The sequence below is a fragment of the Anser cygnoides genome, chromosome W (genome assembly GCF_040182565.1).
Source record: "Anser cygnoides isolate HZ-2024a breed goose chromosome W, Taihu_goose_T2T_genome, whole genome shotgun sequence".
NCBI classification, from domain to species: domain Eukaryota; kingdom Metazoa; phylum Chordata; class Aves; order Anseriformes; family Anatidae; genus Anser; species Anser cygnoides.
The window spans coordinates 12,026,601-12,046,519 of NC_089911.1; positions in this window are offsets into that span (position 1 = coordinate 12,026,601).

Consider the following 19,919-nt stretch of genomic DNA (forward strand, 5'->3'; position numbering starts at 1 on the left):
TGCACTCTCTGGACTCACTGCACTGCATCCCCAGTGGTGCCAGTGCACTCTCTGGACTCACTGCAGTGCATCCCCAGTGGTGCCAGTGCACTCTCTGGACTCACTGCAGTGCATCCCCAGTGGTGCCAGTGCACTCTCTGGACTCACTGCACTGCATCCCCAGTGGTGCCAGTGCACTCTCTGGACTCACTGCACTGCATCCCCAGTGGTGCCAGTGCACTCTCTGGACTCACTGCAGTGCATCCCCAGTGGTGCCAGTGCACTCTCTGGACTCACTGCACTGCATCCCCAGTGGTGCCAGTGCACTCTCTGGACTCACTGCACTGCATCCCCAGTGGTGCCAGTGCACTCTCTGGACTCACTGCACTGCATCCCCAGTGGTGCCAGTGCACTCTCTGGACTCACTGCAGTGCATCCCAGTGGTGCCAGTGCACTCTCTGGACTCACTGCACTGCATCCCCAGTGGTGCCAGTGCACTCTCTGGACTCACTGCAGTGCATCCCCAGTGGTGCCAGTGCACTCTCTGGACTCACTGCACTGCATCCCCAGTGGTGCCAGTGCACTCTCTGGACTCACTGCAGTGCATCCCCAGTGGTGCCAGTGCACTCTCTGGACTCACTGCACTGCATCCCCAGTGGTGCCAGTGCACTCTCTGGACTCACTGCACTGCATCCCCAGTGGTGCCAGTGCACTCTCTGGACTCACTGCAGTGCATCCCCAGTGGTGCCAGTGCACTCTCTGGACTCACTGCACTGCATCCCCAGTGGTGCCAGTGCACTCTCTGGACTCACTGCAGTGCATCCCCAGTGGTGCCAGTGCACTCTCTGGACTCACTGCAGTGCATCCCCAGTGGTGCCAGTGCACTCTCTGGACTCACTGCACTGCATCCCCAGTGGTGCCAGTGCACTCTCTGGACTCACTGCACTGCATCCCCAGTGGTGCCAGTGCACTCTCTGGACTCACTGCAGTGCATCCCCAGTGGTGCCAGTGCACTCTCTGGACTCACTGCACTGCATCCCCAGTGGTGCCAGTGCACTCTCTGGACTCACTGCACTGCATCCCCAGTGGTGCCAGTGCACTCTCTGGACTCACTGCACTGCATCCCCAGTGGTGCCAGTGCACTCTCTGGAGTCACTGCAGTGCATCCCCAGTGGTGCCAGTGCACTCTCTGGACTCACTGCACTGCATCCCCAGTGGTGCCAGTGCACTCTCTGGACTCACTGCAGTGCATCCCCAGTGGTGCCAGTGCACTCTCTGGACTCACTGCAGTGCATCCCCAGTGGTGCCAGTGCACTCTCTGGACTCACTGCACTGCATCCCCAGTGGTGCCAGTGCACTCTCTGGACTCACTGCACTGCATCCCCAGTGGTGCCAGTGCACTCTCTGGACTCACTGCACTGCATCCCCAGTGGTGCCAGTGCACTCTCTGGACTCACTGCAGTGCATCCCCAGTGGTGCCAGTGCACTCTCTGGACTCACTGCACTGCATCCCCAGTGGTGCCAGTGCACTCTCTGGACTCACTGCAGTGCATCCCCAGTGGTGCCAGTGCACTCTCTGGACTCACTGCACTGCATCCCCAGTGGTGCCAGTGCACTCTCTGGACTCACTGCAGTGCATCCCCAGTGGTGCCAGTGCACTCTCTGGACTCACTGCACTGCATCCCCAGTGGTGCCAGTGCACTCTCTGGACTCACTGCACTGCATCCCCAGTGGTGCCAGTGCACTCTCTGGACTCACTGCAGTGCATCCCCAGTGGTGCCAGTGCACTCTCTGGACTCACTGCACTGCATCCCCAGTGGTGCCAGTGCACTCTCTGGACTCACTGCAGTGCATCCCCAGTGGTGCCAGTGCACTCTCTGGACTCACTGCAGTGCATCCCCAGTGGTGCCAGTGCACTCTCTAGAGTCACTGCAGTGCATCCCCAGTGGTGCCAGTGCACTCTCTGGACTCACTGCAGTGCATCCCCAGTGGTGCCAGTGCACTCTCTGGACTCACTGCAGTGCATCCCCAGTGGTGCCAGTGCACTCTCTGGACTCACTGCACTGCATCCCCAGTGGTGCCAGTGCACTCTCTGGACTCACTGCACTGCATCCCCAGTGGTGCCAGTGCACTCTCTGGACTCACTGCACTGCATCCCCAGTGGTGCCAGTGCACTCTCTGGACTCACTGCACTGCATCCCCAGTGGTGCCAGTGCACTCTCTGGACTCACTGCAGTGCATCCCCAGTGGTGCCAGTGCACTCTCTGGACTCACTGCACTGCATCCCCAGTGGTGCCAGTGCACTCTCTGGAGTCACTGCAGTGCATCCCCAGTGGTGCCAGTGCACTCTCTGGACTCACTGCACTGCATCCCCAGTGGTGCCAGTGCACTCTCTGGACTCACTGCAGTGCATCCCCAGTGGTGCCAGTGCACTCTCTGGACTCACTGCACTGCATCCCCAGTGGTGCCAGTGCACTCTCTGGAGTCACTGCACTGCATCCCCAGTGGTGCCAGTGCACTCTCTGGACTCACTGCAGTGCATCCCCAGTGGTGCCAGTGCACTCTCTGGACTCACTGCAGTGCATCCCCAGTGGTGCCAGTGCACTCTCTGGACTCACTGCAGTGCATCCCCAGTGGTGCCAGTGCACTCTCTGGACTCACTGCACTGCATCCCCAGTGGTGCCAGTGCACTCTCTGGACTCACTGCACTGCATCCCCAGTGGTGCCAGTGCACTCTCTGGACTCACTGCAGTGCATCCCCAGTGGTGCCAGTGCACTCTCTGGACTCACTGCAGTGCATCCCCAGTGGTGCCAGTGCACTCTCTGGACTCACTGCACTGCATCCCCAGTGGTGCCAGTGCACTCTCTGGACTCACTGCACTGCATCCCCAGTGGTGCCAGTGCACTCTCTGGACTCACTGCAGTGCATCCCCAGTGGTGCCAGTGCACTCTCTGGACTCACTGCACTGCATCCCCAGTGGTGCCAGTGCACTCTCTGGACTCACTGCACTGCATCCCCAGTGGTGCCAGTGCACTCTCTGGACTCACTGCAGTGCATCCCCAGTGGTGCCAGTGCACTCTCTGGACTCACTGCACTGCATCCCCAGTGGTGCCAGTGCACTCTCTGGAGTCACTGCACTGCATCCCCAGTGGTGCCAGTGCACTCTCTGGACTCACTGCACTGCATCCCCAGTGGTGCCAGTGCACTCTCTAGAGTCACTGCAGTGCATCCCCAGTGGTGCCAGTGCACTCTCTGGACTCACTGCAGTGCATCCCCAGTGGTGCCAGTGCACTCTCTGGACTCACTGCAGTGCATCCCCAGTGGTGCCAGTGCACTCTCTGGACTCACTGCACTGCATCCCCAGTGGTGCCAGTGCACTCTCTGGACTCACTGCACTGCATCCCCAGTGGTGCCAGTGCACTCTCTGGACTCACTGCACTGCATCCCCAGTGGTGCCAGTGCACTCTCTGGACTCACTGCACTGCATCCCCAGTGGTGCCAGTGCACTCTCTGGACTCACTGCACTGCATCCCCAGTGGTGCCAGTGCACTCTCTGGACTCACTGCAGTGCATCCCCAGTGGTGCCAGTGCACTCTCTGGACTCACTGCACTGCATCCCCAGTGGTGCCAGTGCACTCTCTGGACTCACTGCAGTGCATCCCCAGTGGTGCCAGTGCACTCTCTGGACTCACTGCACTGCATCCCCAGTGGTGCCAGTGCACTCTCTGGACTCACTGCACTGCATCCCCAGTGGTGCCAGTGCACTCTCTGGACTCACTGCAGTGCATCCCCAGTGGTGCCAGTGCACTCTCTGGACTCACTGCAGTGCATCCCCAGTGGTGCCAGTGCACTCTCTGGACTCACTGCACTGCATCCCCAGTGGTGCCAGTGCACTCTCTGGACTCACTGCAGTGCATCCCCAGTGGTGCCAGTGCACTCTCTGGACTCACTGCACTGCATCCCCAGTGGTGCCAGTGCACTCTCTGGACTCACTGCAGTGCATCCCCAGTGGTGCCAGTGCACTCTCTGGACTCACTGCACTGCATCCCCAGTGGTGCCAGTGCACTCTCTGGACTCACTGCACTGCATCCCCAGTGGTGCCAGTGCACTCTCTAGACTCACTGCAGTGCATCCCCAGTGGTGCCAGTGCACTCTCTGGACTCACTGCAGTGCATCCCCAGTGGTGCCAGTGCACTCTCTGGACTCACTGCACTGCATCCCCAGTGGTGCCAGTGCACTCTCTGGACTCACTGCACTGCATCCCCAGTGGTGCCAGTGCACTCTCTGGACTCACTGCACTGCATCCCCAGTGGTGCCAGTGCACTCTCTGGACTCACTGCACTGCATCCCCAGTGGTGCCAGTGCACTCTCTGGACTCACTGCACTGCATCCCAGTGGTGCCAGTGCACTCTCTGGACTCACTGCACTGCATCCCCAGTGGTGCCAGTGCACTCTCTGGAGTCACTGCAGTGCATCCCCAGTGGTGCCAGTGCACTCTCTGGACTCACTGCAGTGCATCCCCAGTGGTGCCAGTGCACTCTCTGGACTCACTGCACTGCATCCCCAGTGGTGCCAGTGCACTCTCTGGACTCACTGCACTGCATCCCCACTGGTGCCAGTGCACTCTCTGGACTCACTGCAGTGCATCCCCAGTGGTGCCAGTGCACTCTCTGCACTCACTGCACGTGCATCCCCAGTGGTGCCAGTGCACTCTCTGGAGTCACTGCAGTGCATCCCCAGTGGTGCCAGTGCACTCTCTGGACTCACTGCACTGCATCCCCAGTGGTGCCAGTGCACTCTCTGGAGTCACTGCAGTGCATCCCAAGTGGTGCCAGTGCACTCTCTGGACTCACTGCACTGCATCCCCAGTGGTGCCAGTGCACTCTCTGGACTCACTGCACTGCATCCCCAGTGGTGCCAGTGCACTCTCTGGACTCACTGCAGTGCATCCCCAGTGGTGCCAGTGCACTCTGTGTACTCACTGTACTGCATCCGCAGTGGTGCCAGTGCACTCTCTGGACTCACTGCACTGCATCCCCAGTGGTGCCAGTGCACTCTCTGGACTCACTGCAGTGCATCCCCAGTGGTGCCAGTGCACTCTCTAGAGTCACTGCAGTGCATCCCCAGTGGTGCCAGTGCACTCTCTGGAGTCACTGCAGTGCATCCCCAGTGGTGCCAGTGCACTCTCTGGAGTCACTGCAGTGCATCCCCAGTGGTGCCAGTGCACTCTCTGGACTCACTGCACTGCATCCCCAGTGGTGCCAGTGCACTCTCTGGACTCACTGCACTGCATCCCTAGTGGTGCCAGTGCACTCTCTGGACTCACAGCACTGCATTGCCAGTGGTGCTAGTGCACTCTGTGGACTCACTGCACTGCATCCCCAGTGGTGCCAGTGCACTCTCTGGACTCACTGCACTGCATCCCTAGTGGTGCCAGTGCACTCTCTAGAGTCACTGCAGTGCATCCCCAGTGGTGCCAGTGCACTCTCTGGACTCACTGCACTGCATCACCAGTGGTGCCAGTGCACTCTCTGGACTCACTGCAGTGCATCCCCAGTGGTGCCAGTGCACTCTCTAGAGTCACTGCAGTGCATCCCCAGTGGTGCCAGTGCACTCTCTGGACTCACTGCACTGCATTACCAGTGGTGCCAGTGCACTCTCTGGAGTCACTGCAGTGCATCCCCAGTGGTGCCAGTACACTCTCTGGACTCACTGCAGTGCATCCCCAGTGGTGCCAGTGCACTCTCTGGACTCACTGCACTGCATCCCCAGTGGTGCCAGTGCACTCTCTGGAGTCACTGCAGTGCATCCCCAGTGGTGCCAGTGCACTCTCTGCACTCACTGCAGTGCATCCCCTGTGGTGCCAGTGCACTCTCTGGACTCACTGCACTGCATCCCCAGTGGTGCCAGTGCACTCTCTGGACTCACTGCAGTGCATCCCCAGTGGTGCCAGTGCACTCTCTGGACTCACTGCACTGCATCCCCAGTGGTGCCAGTGCACTCTCTGGACTCACTGCACTGCATCCCCAGTGCTGCCAGTGCCCTCTCTGGAGTCACTGCAGTGCATCCCCAGTGGTGACAGTGCACTCCCTGCACTCACTGCACTGCATCCCCAGTGGTGCCAGTGCACTCTCTGGACTCACTGCACTGCATCCCCAGTGCTGCCAGTGCCCTCTCTGGAGTCACTGCAGTGTATCCCCAGTGGTGACAGTGCACTCCCTGCACTCACTGCACTGCATCCCCAGTGGTGCCAGTGTACTCTCTGCACTCACTGCAGTTAATCCCCAGTGGTGCCAGTGCACTCTGTGGACTCACTGCAGTGCATCCCCAGTGGTGCCAGTGCACTCTCTGGACTCACTGCACTGCATCCCCAGTGGTGCCAGTGCACTCTCTGGACTCACTGCACTGCATCCCCAGCGGTGCCAGTGCACTCTCTGGACTCACTGCGCTGCATCCTAATTGCTGCCATTGCCCTCTCTGGAGTCACTGTAGTGCATCCCCATTGGTGCCAGTGTACTCTCTGCACTCACTGCAGTGCATCCCCTGTGGTGCCATTGCACTCTGTGGGCTGACTGCACTGCATACCCAGTGGTGCCAGTGCACTCTCTGGACTCACTGCAGTGCATCCCCAGTGGTGCCAGTGCACTCTCTGGACTCACTGCACCGCATCCCCAGTGGTGCCAGTGCACTCTCTGGACTCACTGCACTGCATCCCCAGTGGTGCCAGTGCACTCTCTGCACTGACTCCAGTGCAGCCCCAGTGGTGCCAGTGCACTCTCTGGACTCACTGCACTGCTCCAGCCGCGGCAGCCGCTCCAGCCGCACCAGCCGCGGCATCCGCTCCAGCCTCGGCATCCGCTCCAGCCGCGGTAGCCGCTCCAGCCGCGACAGCCGCTCCAGCCGCTCCAACCGCGGCAACCGCTCCAGCCGCCGTAGCCGCTCCAGCCGCTCCAGCCGCGGCAGCCGCTCTTGCCGCGGCAGCCGCTCCAGCCGCTACCGAGTGGAGCGGCTGCCACGGCTGGAGCGGCTGCCGCGGTTGGAGCGGCTGCCGCGGCTGGAGCGGCTGGGGCGGCTGGAGCGGTGCCGCGGCAGGAGCGTCTGGCGCGGTTGGAGCGGCTGCTGCGGATGCCGCTGCTGGAGCTGCTGGAGAGGCTGCCGCGGTTGGAGGGGCTACCGCGGCTGGAGCGGAAAACGCGGCTGGGGCGGCTGCCGCGGCTGGAGCGGATGCCGCGGCTAAGCGGCTGGAGCGGCTGCCGCAGCTGGAGCAGTGCAGTGAGTCCAGAGAGTGCTAAGGCACCAGTGGGGATGGAGTGCAGTGAGTCCAGAGACTGCACTGGCACCACTGGGGATGCAGTGCAGTGAGTCCAGAGAGTGCACTGGCACCACTGGGGATTCACTGCAGTGAGTCCAGAGAGTCCACTGGCACGACTGGCTATGCACTGCAGTGAGTCCAGAGAGTTCACTGGCACCTCAGGACCTGCACTGCAGTGAGTCTAGAGAGTGCACTGGCACCACTGGGGATGCACTGCATTGAGTTAAGAGAGTGCACTGGCACCACTGGGGATGCACTGCAGTGAGTCCAGAGAGTGCACTGGCACCACTGGGGATGCACTGCAGTGACTCTAGAGAGTGCACTGGCACCACTGGGGATGCACTGCAGTGACTCCAGAGAGTGCACTGGCACCACTGGTGATGCAGTGCAGTGAGTCCAGAGAGTGCACTGGCACCACTGGGGATGCAGTGCAGTGAGTCCAGAGAGTGCACTGGCACCACTGCGGATGCACCCCGATGATTCCAGAGAGTGCACTGGCACCACTGGGGATGCAGTGCAGTAACTCCAGAGAGTGCACTGGCGCCACTGGGGATGCAGTGCAGTGAGTCCAGAGAGTGCACTGGCACCACTGGGGATGCAGTTCAGTGAGTCCAGAGAGTGCACTGGCACCACTGGGGATGCACAGCAAGGAGTCCAGAGAGTGCACTGGCACCACTGGGGATGCAGTGCAGTGAGTCCACAGGATGCACTGGCTCCACTGGGGATGCAGTGCAGTGAGTCCAGAGAGTGCACTTGCACCACTGGGGATGCACTGCAGTGAGTGCAGAGACTGCACTTGAACAACTGGGGATGCAGTGCAGTGAGTCCAGAGACTGCACTGGTACCACTGGGGATGCAATGCAGTGAGTCCAGAGACTACACAGGCAACTCTGGGGATGCAGTGCAGTAGTCCAGAGAGTACACTGGCACCACTGGGGATGCAGTGCAGTGAGTGCACTGGCACCACTGGGGATGCACTGCAGTGACTCTGGAGAGTGCACTGGCACCACTGGGGATGCAGTGCAGTGAGTCCAGAGAGTGCACTGGCACCACTGGGGATGCAGTGCAGTGAGTCCAGAGAGTGCACTGTCACCACTGGGGATGCAGTGCAGTGAGTCCAGAGTGCCACTGTCATCACTGGGGATGCAGTGCAGTGAGTCCAGAGAGTGCACTGTCAGCACTGGGGATGCAGTGCAGGGAGTCCATAGAGTGCACTGGCACACTGGGGATGCAATGCAGTGAGTCCAGAGAGTGCACTGGCACCACTGGGGATGCAGTGCAGTGAGTCCAGAGAGTACACTGGCACCACTGGGGATGCAGTGCAGTGAGTCCAGAGAGTGCACTGGCACCACTGGGGATGCACTGCAGTGAGTCCAGAGAGTGCACTGGCACCACTGGGGATGCACAGCAAGGAGTCCAGAGAGTGCACTGGCACCACTCGGGGTGCACTGCAGTGAGTCCAGAGAGTCCACTGGCACCACTGGGGATGCAATGCAGTGAGTCCAGAGAGTGCACTGGCACCACTGGGGATGCAGTGCAGTGAGTCCAGATAGTCCACTGGAACCACTGGGGAGGCAGTGCTGTGAGTCCAGAGAGTGCAATGGCACCACTGGGGATGCAGTACAGTGAGTCCAGAGAGTGCACTGGCACCACTGGGGATGCACTGCAGTGCGTGCAGAGAGTGCCCTGGCACCACTGGGGCTTTAGTGCAGTGAGTCGAGAGAGTGCACTGGCACCACTGGGGATGCAGTGCAGTGAGTCCAGAGAGTGCACTGGCACCACTGGGGATGCAGTGCTGTGAGTCTAGAGAGTGCACAGGCACCACTGGGGATGCACTGCAGTGAATCCAGAGAGTGCACTGGCACCACTGGGGATGCAGTGCAGTGAGTCCAGAGAGTGCACTTGCACCATTGGGGATGCATTGCACTGAGTCCAGAGAGTGCACTGGCACCACTGGAGATGCATTGCAGTGAGTCCAGAGAGTGCACTGGCACCACTGGGGATGCACTGCAGTGGGTCCAGAGAGTGCACTGGCACCACTGGAGATGCACTGCAGTGAGTGCAGAGACTGCACTGCACAACTGGGGATGCACTGCAGTGAGTCCAGAGACTGCACTGGCACCACTGGGGATGCAATGCAGTGAGTCCAGAGACTGCACAGGCAACTCTGGGGATGCAGTGCAGTAGTCCAGAGAGTACACTGGCACCACTGGGGATGCAGTGCAGTGATTCCAGAGAGTGCACTGGCACCACTGGGGATGCACTGCAGTCAGTCCAGAGAGTGCGCTGGCACCAACAGGGATTCAGTGCAGTGAGTCCAGAGAGTGCACTGGCACCACTGGGAATGCACTGCAGTGAGTCCGGAGAGTGCACAGGCACCACTGGGGATGCAGTGCAGTGAGTCCAGAGAGTGCACTGGCACCACTGGGGATGCAGTGCAGTGAGTCCAGAGAGTGCACTGGCACCACTGGGGATGCACTGCGGTGAGTCCACAGACAGCACTGGCACCACTGGTGATGCAGTTAAGTGACTCCAGAGAGTGCACTGGCACCACTGGGGATGCAGTGCAGTGAGTCCAGAGAGTGCACTGTCACCACTGGGGATGCAGTGCAGTGAGTCCAGAGTGCCACTGTCATCACTGGGGATGCAGTGCAGTGAGTCCAGAGAGTGCACTGGCACCACTGGCGATGCAGTGCAGTGAGTCCAGAGAGTGCACTGGCACCACTGGGGATGCAGTGCAGTGAGTCCAGAGAGTGCACTGGCACCACTGGGGATGCAGTGCAGTGAGTCCAGAGAGTGCACTGGCACCACTGGGGTTGCAGTGCAGTGAGTCCAGAGAGTGCACTGGCACCACTGGGGATGCAGTGCAGTGAGTCCAGAGAGTGCACTGGCACCACTGGGGATGCACTGCAGTGAGTCCAGAGAGTGCACTGGCACCACTGGGGATGCAGTGCAGTGAGTCCAGAGTGCCACTGTCATCACTGGGGATGCAGTGCAGTGAGTCCAGAGAGTGCACTGGCACCACTGGGGATGCACTGCAGTGACTCCAGAGAGTGCACTGGCACCACTGGGGATGCAGTGCAGTGAGTCCAGAGTGCCACTGTCATCACTGGGGATGCAGTGCAGTGAGTCCAGAGAGTGCACTGGCACAATTGGAGATGCACTGCAGTGATTCCATAGAGTGCACTGGCACACTGGGGATGCAATGCAGTGAGTCCAGAGAGTGCACTGGCACCACTGGGGATGCAGTGCAGTGAGTCCAGAGAGTACACTGGCACCACTGGGGATGCAGTGCAGTGAGTCCAGAGAGTGCACTGGTACCACTCGGGATGCAGTGCAGTGAGTCCAGAGAGTGCACTGGCACCACTGGGGATGCACTGCAGTGAGTCCAGAGAGTGCACTGGCACCACTGGGGATGCAGTGCAGTGAGTCCAGAGAGTGCACTTGCACCACTGGGGATGCACTGCAGTGAGTCCAGAGACTGCACTGGCACAACTGGGGATGCACTGCAGTGAGTCCAGAGACTGCACTGGCACCACTGGGGATGCAATGCAGTGAGTCCAGAGACTACACTGGCAACTCTGGGGATGCAGTGCAGTGAGTCCAGAGAGTGCACTGGCACCACTGGGGATGCAGTGCAGTTCCAGAGTGCACTGGCACCACTGGGGATGCACTGCAGTGAGTCCAGAGAGTGCACTGGCACCACTGGGGATGCAGTGCAGTGAGTCCAGAGAGTGCACTGGCACCACTGGGGATGCAGTGCAGTGAGTCCAGAGAGTGCACTGGCACCACTGGGGATGCAGTGCAGTGAGTCCAGAGTGTGCACTGTCATCACTGGGGATGCAGTGCAGTGAGTCCAGAGAGTGCACTGGCAGCACTGGGGATGCAGTGCAGTGAGTCCATAGAGTGCACTGGCACACTGGGGATGCAATGCAGTGAGTCCAGAGAGTGCACTGGCACCACTGGGGATGCAGTGCAGTGAGTCCAGAGAGTACACTGGCACCACTGGGGATGCAGTGCAGTGAGTCCAGAGAGTGCACTGGCACCACTGGGGATGCAGTGCAGTGAGTCCAGAGAGTGCACTGGCACCACTGGGGATGCACTGCAGTGAGTCCAGAGAGTGCACTGGCACCACTGGGGATGCAGTGCAGTGAGTCCAGAGAGTGCACTGGCACCACTGGGGATGCACTGCAGTGAGTCCAGAGAGTGCACTGGCACCACTGGGGATGCAGTGCAGTGAGTCCAGAGAGTGCACTGGCACCACTGGGGATGCACTGCAGTGAGTCCAGAGAGTGCACTGGCACCACTGGGGATGCACTGCAGTGAGTGCAGAGAGTGCACTGGCACCACTGGGATGCAGTGCAGTGAGTCAGAGAGTGCACTGGCACCACTGGGGATGCAGTGCAGTGAGTCCAGAGAGTGCACTGGCACCACTGGGGATGCAGTTCAGTGAGTCTAGAGAGTGCACTGGCACCACTGGGGATGCACTGCAGTGAATCCAGAGAGTGCACTGGCACCACTGGGATGCAGTGCAGTGAGTCCAGAGAGTGCACTGGCACCACTGGGGATGCAGTGCAGTGAGTCCAGAGAGTGCACTGGCACCACTGGGGATGCAGTGCAGTGAGTCCAGAGAGTGCACTGGCACCACTGGGGATGCAGTGCAGTGAGTCCAGAGAGTGCACTGGCACCACTGGGGATGCAGTGCAGTGAGTCCAGAGAGTGCACTGGCACCACTGGGGATGCAGTGCAGTGAGTCCAGAGAGTGCACTGGCACCACTGGGGATGCACTGCAGTGAGTCCAGAGAGTGCACTGGCACCACTGGGGATGCAGTGCAGTGAGTCCAGAGAGTGCACTGGCACCACTGGGGATGCAGTGCAGTGAGTCCAGAGAGTGCACTGGCACCACTGGGGATGCAGTGCAGTGAGTCCAGAGAGTGCACTGGCACCACTGGGGATGCAGTGCAGTGAGTCCAGAGAGTGCACTGGCACCACTGGGGATGCAGTGCAGTGAGTCCAGAGAGTGCACTGGCACCACTGGGGATGCACTGCAGTGAGTCCAGAGAGTGCACTGGCACCACTGGGGATGCACTGCAGTGAGTCCAGAGAGTGCACTGGCACCACTGGGGATGCAGTGCAGTGAGTCCAGAGAGTGCACTGGCACCACTGGGGATGCACTGCAGTGAGTCCAGAGAGTGCACTGGCACCACTGGGGATGCAGTGCAGTGAGTCCAGAGAGTGCACTGGCACCACTGGGGATGCAGTGCAGTGAGTCCAGAGAGTGCACTGGCACCACTGGGGATGCAGTGCAGTGAGTCCAGAGAGTGCACTGGCACCACTGGGGATGCAGTGCAGTGAGTCCAGAGAGTGCACTGGCACCACTGGGGATGCAGTGCAGTGAGTCCAGAGAGTGCACTGGCACCACTGGGGATGCACTGCAGTGAGTCCAGAGAGTGCACTGGCACCACTGGGGATGCACTGCAGTGAGTCCAGAGAGTGCACTGGCACCACTGGGGATGCAGTGCAGTGAGTCCAGAGAGTGCACTGGCACCACTGGGGATGCACTGCAGTGAGTCCAGAGAGTGCACTGGCACCACTGGGGATGCACTGCAGTGAGTCCAGAGAGTGCACTGGCACCACTGGGGATGCACTGCAGTGAGTCCAGAGAGTGCACTGGCACCACTGGGAATGCAGTGCAGTGAGTCCAGAGAGTGCACTGCACCACTGGGGATGCAGTGCAGTGAGTCCAGAGAGTGCACTGGCACCACTGGGGATGCACTGCAGTGAGTCCAGAGAGTGCACTGGCACCACTGGGGATGCAGTGCAGTGAGTCCAGAGAGTGCACTGGCACCACTGGGGATGCACTGCAGTGAGTCCAGAGAGTGCACTGGCACCACTGGGGATGCAGTGCAGTGAGTCCAGAGAGTGCACTGGCACCACTGGGGATGCACTGCAGTGAGTCCAGAGAGTGCACTGGCACCACTGGGGATGCACTGCAGTGAGTCCAGAGAGTGCACTGGCACCACTGGGGATGCACTGCAGTGAGTCCAGAGAGTGCACTGGCACCACTGGGGATGCAGTGCAGTGAGTCCAGAGAGTGCACTGGCACCACTGGGGATGCAGTGCAGTGAGTCCAGAGAGTGCACTGGCACCACTGGGGATGCAGTGCAGTGAGTCCAGAGAGTGCACTGGCACCACTGGGGATGCAGTGCAGTGAGTCCAGAGAGTGCACTGGCACCACTGGGGATGCACTGCAGTGAGTCCAGAGAGTGCACTGGCACCACTGGGGATGCAGTGCAGTGAGTCCAGAGAGTGCACTGGCACCACTGGGGATGCACTGCAGTGAGTCCAGAGAGTGCACTGGCACCACTGGGGATGCAGTGCAGTGAGTCCAGAGAGTGCACTGGCACCAACTGGGATGCAATGCAGTGAGTCCAGAGACTGCACTGGCACCACTGGGGATGCAGTGCAGAGAGTCCAGAGACACTGGCACCACTGGGGATGCACTGCAGTGAGTCCAGAGAGTGCACTGGCACCACTGGTGATGCAGTGCAGTGAGTCCAGAGAGTGCACTGGCACCACTGGGGATGCAGTGCAGTGAGTCCAGAGAGTGCACTGGCACCACTGGGGATGCAGTTCAGTGAGTCCAGAGAGTGCACTGGCACCACTGGTGATGCACCTGCAGTGAGTCCAGAGAGTGCACTGACAACACTGGGGATGCAGTGCAGTGAGTCCAGAGAGTGCACTGGCACCACTGGGGATGCAGTGCAGTGAGTCCAGAGAGTGCACTGGCACCACTGGGGATGCAGTGCAGTGAGTCCAGAGAGTGCACTGGCCACACTGGGGATGCAGTGCTGTGAGTAGAGAGAGTGCACTGGCACCTTGGGGATGCAGTGCAGTGAGTCCAGAGAGTGCATTGGCACCACTGGGGATGCAGTGCAGTGAGTCCTGAGAGTGCACTGCTACCACTGGGGATGCACTGCAGTAAGTGCAGAGAGTGCACTGGCACCACTGGGGCTTTAGTGCAGTGAGTCGAGAGAGTGCACTGGCACCACTGGGGATGCACTGCAGTGAGACCAGAGAGTGCACTGGCACCACTGGGGATGCACTGCAGTGAGTCCAGAGAGTGCACTGGCACCACTGGGGATGCACTGCGGTGAGTCCAGAGATTGCACTGGCATCACTGGAGATGTAGTGCAGTGAGTCCAGAGAGTGCACTGGCAGAACAGGGGATGCACTGCAGTGACTCCAGAGAGTGCACTGGCACCACTTTGGATGCAGTGCAGTGAGTCCAGAGAGTGCACTGGTACCACTGGGGCTTTAGTGCAGTGACTCTAGAGAGTGCACTGGCACCACTGGGGATGCACTGCAGTGACTCCAGAGATTGCACTGGCACCACTGGGGATGCAGTTCAGTGAGTCTAGAGAGTGCACAGGCACCACTGGGGATACACTGCAGTGAATCCAGAGAGTGCACTGGCACCACTGGGGATGCAGTGCAGTAAGTCCAGGGACTGCAATGGCACCAACTGGAGCTGCAATGCAGTGAATCAGAGACTGCACTAGCACCACTGGGGATGCAGTGTAGAGAGTCCAGAGACTACCCTGGCACCACTGGGGATGCACTGCAGTGACTCTAGAGAGTGCACTGGCACCACTGGGGATGCAGTGCAGTGAGTCCAGAGAGTGCACTGGCACCACTGGGGATGCAGTGCAGTGAGTGCAGAGAGTGCACTGGCACCACTGGGGATGCAGTTCAGTGAGTCTAGAGAGTGCACAGGCACCACTGGGGTTGCACCTCGGTGAGTCCAGAGAGTGCACTGGGAACACTGGGGATGCAGTGCAGTGAGTGCAGAGAGTGCACTGGCACTGGGGATGCACTGGGGATGCTGGCACCACGCAGTGACTACAGAGAGTGCACTGGCACTACTGGCGCTGCACTGCAGTGAGTCCAGAGAGTGCACTGGCACCACTGGGGATGCACTGCAGTGGGTCCAGAGAGTGCACTGGCAGCTCTGGAGATGCACTGCAGTGAGTGCAGAGACTGCACTTGCACAACTGGGGATGCACTGCAGTGAGTCCAGAGACTGCAATGGCACCACTGGGGATGCAATGCAGTGAGTCCAGAGACTGCACAGGCAACTCTGGGGATGCAGTGCAGTAGTCCAGAGAGTACACTGGCACCACTGGGGATGCAGTGCAGTGATTCCAGAGAGTGCACTGGCACCCCTGGTGATGCACTCCAGTGAGTCCAGAGAGTGCACTGGCAACTCAGGGGCTGCACCTCGGTGAGTCCAGAGAGTGCACTGGGAACACTGGGGATGCAGTGCAGTGAGTGCAGAGAGTGCACTGGCACCACTGGGGATGCAGTGCAGTGAGTCCAGGGAGTTCACTGGCACCACTGGGGATGCACTGCAGTGAGTCCAGAGACTGCACAGGCACCACTGGAGATGCACTGCAGTGAGTCCAGAGAGTGCACTGGAACCACTGGGATGCAGTGCAGTGAGTCCAGAGAGTGCACTGGCACCACTGGGGATGCACTGCAGTGACTCCAGAGAGTGCACTGGCACTACTGGGGATGCACTGCAGTGACTCCAGAGAGTGCACTGGCACCACTGGAGATGCACTGCAGTGAGTCCAGATAGTCCACTGGCACCACTGGGGATGCAGTGCAGTGAGTCCAGAGAGTGCACTGGCACCTTGGGGATGCAGTGCAGTGTGTCCAGAGAGTGCACCGGGAACGCTGGAGATGTAGTGCAGTGAGTGCAGAGAGTGCACTGTCACCGCTGGGGATGCAGTGCAGTGAGTCCAGAGAGTGCACTGGCACCACTGGGGATGCACTGCAGTGAGTCCAGAGAGTGCACTGGCACCACTGGGGATGCACTGCAGTGACTACAGAGAGTGCACTGGCACCACTGGGGATGCACTGCAGTGAGTCCAGAGAGTGCACTGGCACCACTGGGGATGCACTGTAGTGAGTCCAGAGAGTGCACTGGCACCACTGGGGATGCAGTGCAGTGAGTCCAGAGAGTGCACTGGCACCACTGGGGATGCAGTGCAGTGAGCCCAGAGAGTGCACTGGCACCACTGGGGATGCACTGCAGTGAGTCCAGAGAGTGCACTGGCACCACTGTTGATGCAGTGCAGTGAGTCCAGAGAGTGCAGTGGCACCACTGGGGATGCACTGCAGTGAGTCCAGAGACTGCACTGGCACCACTGGGGATGCAGTGCAGTGAGTCCAGAGAGTGCACTGGCACCACTGGGGATGCACTGCAGTGAGTCCAGAGAGAGTGCACTGGCACCACTGGGGATGCAGTGCAGTGAGTCCAGAGAGTGCACTGGCACCAATGGGGATGCACTGCAGTGAGTGCAGAGAGTGCACTGGCAACACTGGGGATCCAGAGAGTGCACTGGCACCACTGGGGATGCAGTGCAGTGAGTCCAGAGACTGCACTGGCACCAACTGGAGCTGCACTGCAGTGAGTCCTGAGATTGCACTGGCACTACTGGGGATGCAGTGCAATGAGTCCAGAGAGTGCACTGGCACCACTGGGAATGCAGTGCAGTGACTCAGAGAGTGCACAGGCACCACTGGGGATGCACTGCAGTGAGTCCAGAGAGTGCACTGGCACCACTGGGGATGCAGTGCAGTGAGTCCAGAGAATGCACTGGCACCACTGGGGATGCAGTGCAGTGAGTCCAGAGAGTGCACTGGACACCACTGGGGATGCACTGCAGTGAGTCCAGAGAGTGCACTGGCACCACTGGCGATGCAGTGCAGTGAGTCTAGAGAGTGCACTGGCACCACTGGGGTTGCACTGCAGTGAGTCCAGAGAATGCACTGGCACTAATGGGGATGCAGTGCAGTGACTCGAAAAAGTGCACTGGCACCACTGCGGATGCACTGCAGTGAGTCTAGAGAGTGCACTGGCACCACTGGGGATGCAGTGCAGTGAGTCCAGAGAGTGCACTGGCACCACTGGGGATGCAGTGCAGTGAGTCCAGAGAGTGCACTGGCAACACTGGGGATGCAGTGCAGTGAGTCCAGAGAGTGCACTGGCACCACTGGGGATGCACTGCAGTGAGTCCAGAGAGTGCACTGGCACCACTGGGGATGCAGTGCAGTGAGTCCAGAGAGTGCACTGGCACCACTGGGGATGCAGTGCAGTGAGTCCAGAGAATGCACTGGCACCACTGGGGATGCACTGCATTGAGTCCAGAGAGTGCACTGGCACCACTGGGGATGCAGTTCATTTGAGTCCAGAGAGTGCACTGGCACCTTGGGGATACAGTGCAGTGAGTCCAGAGAGTGCACTGGCACCAGTGGGGATGCAGTGCAGTGACTCCAGAGAGTGCACTGGCACCGCCAGGGATGCACTGCAGTGAGTCCAGAGAGTGCACTGGCACCACTGGGGATGCACTGCAGTGAGTCCAGAGAGTTCACTGGCACCAATGGGGATGCACTGCAGTGACTCCAGAGAGTGCACTGGCACCACTGGGGATGCAGTGCTGAAAGTCCAGAGAGTGCACTGGCAGCACTGGGGATGCAGTGCAGTGAGTCCAGAGAGTGCACTAGCACCACTGGGGATGCAGTGCAGTGAGTCCAGAGAGTGCACTGGCACCACTGGGGATGCACTGCAGTGAGTCCAGAGAGTGCACTGGCACCACTGGGAATGCAGTGCAGTGACTCAGAGAGTGCACTGGCACCTTGGGGATGCAGTGCAGTGAGTCCAGATAGTGCACTGGCACCACTGGGGATGCAGTGCAGTGAGTGCAGAGAGTGCACTGGCACCACTGGGGATGCAGTGCAGTGACTCCAGAGAGTGCACTGACACCACTGGGGATGCAGTGCAGTGAGTCCAGAGAGTGTGCACTGGCACAACAGTGGATGCACTGCAGTGAGTCCAGAGAGTGCACTGGCACCACTGGGGATGCAGTGCAGTGAGTCTAGAGAGTGCACTGGCACCACTGTGGTTGCACTGCAGTGAGTCCAGAGAAAGCACTGGCACTAATGGGGATGCAGTGCAGTGACTCGATAAACTGCACTGGCACCACTGGGGATGCACTGCAGTGAGTCCAGAAGGTGCACTGGCACAACTGGGGTTTTAGTGGCACCAATGGTGATGCAGTGCAGTGAGAGTGCACTGGCACCACTGGGGATGCAGTGCAGTGACTCCAGAGAGTGCACTGGCACCACTGGGGATGCACTGCAGTGAGTCCAGAGAGTGCACTGGCACCACTGGGGATGCACTGCAGTGAGTCCAGACAGTGCACTGGCACCACTGGGGATGCAGTGCAGTGAGTCCATAGAGGGCACTGGCAGAACTGGGGATGCAGTGCAGTGAGTGCAGAGAGTACACTGGCACTGCATCCCCAGTGGTGCCAGTGCACTCTCTGGACTCACTGCACTGCATCCCCAGTGGTGCCAGTGCACTCTCTGGACTCATTGCAGTGCATCCCCAGTGGTGCCAGTGCACTCTCTGGACTCACTGCACTGCATCCCCAGTGGTGCCAGTGCACTCTCTGGACTCACTGCACTGCATCCCCAGTGGTGCCAGTGCACTCTCTGGACTCACTGCACTAAATCCCCAGTGGTGCCAGTGCACTCTCTGGACTCACTGCAGTGCATCCCCAGTGGTGCCAGTGCACTCTCTGGACTCACTGCACTGCATCCCCAGGGGTGCCAGTACACTCTCTGGACTCACTGCACTGCATCCCCAGTGGTGCCAGTGCCCTCTCTGGACTCACTGCACTGCATCCCCAGTGGTGCCAGTGCACTCTCTGGACTCACTGCAGTGCATTCCCCGTGGTGCCAGTGCACTCTCTGCACTCACTGCACTGCATCCCCATTGGTGCCAGTGCACTCTCTGGAGTCACTGCAGTGCATCCCCAGTGGTGCCAGTGCACTCTCTGGACTCACTGCACTGCATCCCCAGTGGTGCCAGTGCACTCTCTAGACTCACTGCAGTGCATCCCAAGTGGTGCCAGTGCACTCTCTGGACTCACTGCACTGCATCCCCAGTGGTGCCATTGCACTCTCTGGACTCACTGCACTGCATCCCCAGTGGTGCCAGTGTACTCTCTGCACTCACTGCAGTGCATCCCCAGTGGTGCCAATGCACTCTCTGTACTCACTGTACTGCATCCCCAGTGGTGCCAGTGCACTCTCTGGAGTCACTGCAGTGCATCCCCATTGGTGCCAGTGCACTCTCTGGACTCACTGCAGTGCATCCCCAGTGGTGCCAGTGCACTCTCTGGACTCACTGTACTGCATGCCCAGTGGTGCCAGTGCCCTCTCTGGACTCACTGCACTGCATCCCCAGTGGTGCCAGTGCACTCTCTGGACTCACTGCAGTGCATCCCTAGTGGTGCCAGTGCACTCTCTGGACTCACAGCACTGCATGCCAGTGGTGCCAGTGCACTCTGTGGACTCACTGCACTGCATCCCCAGTGGTGCCAGTGCACTCTCTGGACTCACTGCACTGCATCCCTAGTGGTGCCAGTGCACTCTCTAGAGTCACTGCAGTGCATCCCCAGTGGTGCCAGTGCACTCTCTGGACTCACTGCACTGCATCCCCAGTGGTGCCAGTGCACTCTCTGGAGTCACTGCAGTGCATCCCCAGTGGTGCCA